The following is a 4,131-nucleotide window of genomic DNA, read 5'->3' as shown; positions in this document are numbered from 1 at the left end:
TACCGCCCCGCCGCCCCCTCCCCGTGACATCACCCCAGGTGAAACTCAGCCCTGCTGCGCCCGCCCCTCCCTGCCCTCTGCAGCTGGCTCCGACCGGCTGCAGCCCCGGGGCGGGGAGCCGGACGCCTGGGTTCCAGGGAGAGTGCGGGAGGGCGCCACTTCCCCTTCTCCGCACTGAGTCACGGCCGGGCCGGTTTCAGGTGCATTCCCGTAGCCCGGAGGCGCCCGGCGCTCGGGGAAGAGGCTGTGGGAGCGGGGCGCCCCTCGGGAGGGGAACCCGGAGTTCTGGCTCTCAGCGCCCCCAGCGCCCCCTCACCCCGCGAACTGGGCAGAGAGCCCAAGAGTCCTGGCTCCTTCCCTCCCCCTTTCTAACCACTGGACCCCACTCCCCACTCCCCTCCCAGAGCTGGGCAGAGAACCCAGGAGTCCTGGCTCCTCACTCCCCCTGCTCTGACTCTGCAGGCCGCCCCACCCCCAGCTAGGCAGAGAACTCCCAGGGCCTCCTTGCACCCCATGGCCATTGATGTACCAGCCACCTGTGTTCTGGGGCAGACTCAGGGCACGAGCATCCTCTGTGGCCAGAGGGGGAATGGAAGGAGAGTTCCCGTGGGGCATCACACAGCAGCCGTAGCTCCCCAGCCTGCTGTGTGATGCCAAGGGCTGTGTGGGGTGCATCACTGCCCCCCTTGAACACCTGGGCCGGGGGGCTGCTTTCCTGCACGCCCTGCTCCAGTTCAGGAAGGAGTTAACACAGGTGCTGTCCTGCTGCCTTCAGGTCCCGCACACCGGTCTGGGGCACGTCCTCACTCCCCAGGTTATTTGGGTGCCGAACTCTGTCTCACTGCAGCTGTGGCTTTGCTTAAAACCAGCCCAACGGGTAGAGAGCTGGGAGTGTGTGTGTGGGGTTGGGGGTAAAACACCAGGAATCAAAACGAAGCGCGTTAGGGTCTGAGTCCCACTGAGTTTCTGGGTCACAATTTCCTCCTTTTCTTTAGAAACATTGAACCCCATTTTCAGACCCTCAGTCTCACCAGACCCTGGGCTATGTTTGCAGCCATTTTTCGTGTGGAAATTCATGTTACCAAAAGCAATTCAGAAACATGCAGAATCCCAAGGCAGAGGAAACTGGATTTTTTTTATTGCACCCACTTTCCAAAGTTCCCTGTCGTTTTATTCCAGACCCAGTTTCTTCGGGAACACAGCTAAGAGGTTGGAAAGCAAAAAGAAATATTTGGATTTTTTTTTTTAATTCTACTTTTTTATCCAGCTGGACTTTTCGGTTCAGGATTTCCTTTTGTTGTATTTGGGGAAAAACCTCAAATCGTTTTGCAATGCCCAGACTCAGCAGGAAACATGTCATCTCGCCCCAAAGGAATCTTTTTTGACTTTTTGATCCACCAACATTTTTCATGTAGGGTCCAACCAGAAACAACTGTGTTCCTCCTATTTCAAAACTCCTAGCAAAGCCTCTCTGAGTCTTCCGGCTCTTGGTAGCTTGGTGATCTCTCCCACCCTGTTCCTCAGAGGTATTTAAGGGTTACTAAATACCTCTGCAACGGAGACCTCAGCGCATAGGATAGATCATTACAAGCGCTCTGGTGTAATCTCTTCCTGTTTCCGGCTAACCGTGCAGTGCCCAGTTAGGTCTCTGGCTGGGAAACTCAGCCCCTAAGGCACAGTCTGCACCACAGCCAGCGGCATGAGAAAATTTGGGGTGTGTGGGGCGGGGGGAGCAGTGAATGGAGAGATATGGATTGGAGGCAGGGAGTGATGGGTGGGTGAGAGTCTAGTTTTTCACCCAGAGTGTTTTCCTCCCAGCTGTTCTCTGTGCACCTGAGTCCAATGGGAGTTGCCAGAAATGGGAGAAGCAGAAAGAATCCAGCAGCAACTGGGATTCATGTCCCTAGGCTGCCAGGGCTGGGGGACAGCTGCTCCTGGCTGCAGAAGGCAAGCAGTGCAGCCACAGGGGCTCCGGCAACACAGCTCCCACAGTGCAGCACGTAGGGAGACGTTCTTCCCTCACGAGCCGCCTCCGCCTGCGCCAGGACTCTCTGCTTAGCTCACGGGCCAGGTGCACCACCACGACTGTCCTGCTCCTGCAGGTGAGACGCAGGAGTCACTTACACATCCCAGCTGTGTTCTGGGGCAGATCTTGGCGTGCTCAGCCATGGCTGAGATTCATTTATACACACCCTGAGCAACTGCCCAGCAAAATACACAGCTGTGTGCAGAGTTGTGTAGCTGTGTTGTTCCCCAGGCATGCGAGAGGCCGGGGGGAGGAGGTTCCTTGCCTGCATTACCTGTGCAATGGTTTAACATTCCTTTCTCTCTGCATTCCTCCCATTCATGATGGTTACCCCATCACAGTCTCTGTAGCCTGCTCAGTGTCTCTCAACACACTGGTTTGCTAATTCCATGTCCCAGGGGCAAACACCTGGGTCTTCTGGCTTCCTATTGCCCCTGGCTACGGGCAGCTTGGAAACCCGTTAAGTCTGCAGGTCTCCGTCACCAGGAGCTGGACGCTGAAAGATCTTTCTTTACAACAGCTGGAGTTGTTCACCCTCTTTCTCCTCCCCATTTGGTGCAGGGTCCGTACTCCCCTGTCCTATCCAACGTACTCCTCAATGACCTGGAGAAAGGGGTAAAGGGCCAGGTGGCGGCAACGTTTGCAGATGATACAAACCTGCTTGAGATAGGTAAGTTCAAGGCAAATTGTGAAGAGCTTCAAAAGGGTCTCGCAATGTTGGGTGACTGGGCAGCAGCCGGGCGGCTGAATTCGAACGTTGATAAACAGAGAGTAAAGCAGACTGGAAAACATCACCCGACAATAGACTCATGGCGATGGGGCTGACTAGCTGCTGCTGCCGAGGAGCGAGATCTTGGAGTCATCGTGGCCAGTTCTGGGAGGCATCCCCTCCATGGGCGGCGGCAGCAGCCACCAACATGAACAGAACCGTAAGTCTCGTTACGAGAGGGCCAGAGAATATTGCATTACCACTGTGTGGCTCCAAGGTGCCCCTGCAACTTGAGCGCTGCAGGCCGATGCGGTCACCTCGTCTCGGGGCAGGCCCTGGCATTGGAAAGGGCTCGGATGGGGCAACGGAAGTGACTGGGGGTTCAGAACGGCAGCTGTAGGAGGAGGGAGAGGGAGGACGGGGACTTTTCAGCGGGGAGATGAGGCGACTAAGGGGGAGATGATGGAGGTCTGTGGCTGGTGTTGAGAAAGTGAGGGGTGTGGGGTTGTCTACTTGCTCCCGGGCGCGGTAACGGGGGCCCACCAGGGGAGGTGAGCAGGTGGCAGGTTTGCCACATGCAGGAGGAAATGTTTCTTCACGCAGCACAGGCGGCCCATGGAAGCCCTCGCCGGGGGCGTTGCAAGGGCCAGGACTTCGACCGATGAACAGGTGGAGCACAGCTGTTGGCCGGGACGGGTAGGAACGGAGGGGAGGGTGGGCGCCGCCCAGCTGCAAGGGCCAGCTGCCAAATTTCGCTGTGCTCTGCGGGTTGGCGCTCAGGCATTGAGAGGACCTGGAGGCAATCGATTCACATACACGCTCCCGCCACGCCCAGGCCACCATATGCTCCTGCAAGCTCTGCAGCTGGGCCTTGCCTGGGGGGCGCTTGTCACCCATGGCAGAGGCAGGCAGGGGGCCAGCGCCAGCTGCACAGGAGTGCCCTGTGACAGACCCAGCAGCGCCATTTCCCCCTCGGCCCCCCCTGCGCCCATTCTGCCCTCCCCTGCTCTCAGCGCCCGGATCCACCTGCCTTACCCGGCCGCCGCCAACCTGCATTCGCTGAATTCGGTTCTGTTGTCTCCACGCGGCAGGGCAAGAGCCGCCCAGGACGGCAGGGCAAGAGCCGCCCAGGACGCCAGGTCTGGGGCAGCTGCGACTCCTGAAAGAGCTGCATGCCGCTCCAGAGCCGCAGGTTGCCGAGCCCGGGGGTAGGCCCTGGATTTCGAGCTGCTCGAGCATTCAGCTGGTCTGAAATGCGCGTGGTGAGGGGAAGCCTGACTTCAGAACAGGCTCCCCAGAATACGTCTCCTGGAAGAGCTTACTTTGAAATAAGGCTCCTGCATAGACGGAGCCCTCGTGCGACCCAGTGTGGCTGTTCTCATGTCCTACGAGAACG

The 4,131-nt window shown here is 58.2% G+C and overlaps 1 long non-coding RNA gene across 1 annotated transcript; it reads left to right on the top strand.

Annotated features, from left to right (window-relative positions):
- The first annotated feature begins 1,838 nt into the window (after window positions 1-1,838).
- On the top strand, window positions 1,839-3,926 carry LOC142015070 (uncharacterized). The gene is made up of 5 exons (XR_012646090.1): window positions 1,839-2,102; window positions 2,588-2,696; window positions 2,795-2,955; window positions 3,344-3,404; window positions 3,827-3,926. It is a non-coding gene; the product is annotated as an uncharacterized LOC142015070 (long non-coding RNA).
- Window positions 3,927-4,131: the final 205 nt, after the last annotated feature.

This window comes from Carettochelys insculpta, chromosome 6 (assembly GCF_033958435.1).
Source record: "Carettochelys insculpta isolate YL-2023 chromosome 6, ASM3395843v1, whole genome shotgun sequence".
NCBI lineage: Eukaryota > Metazoa > Chordata > Testudines > Carettochelyidae > Carettochelys > Carettochelys insculpta.
This window is presented reverse-complemented; position numbering and strand designations above follow the sequence as displayed.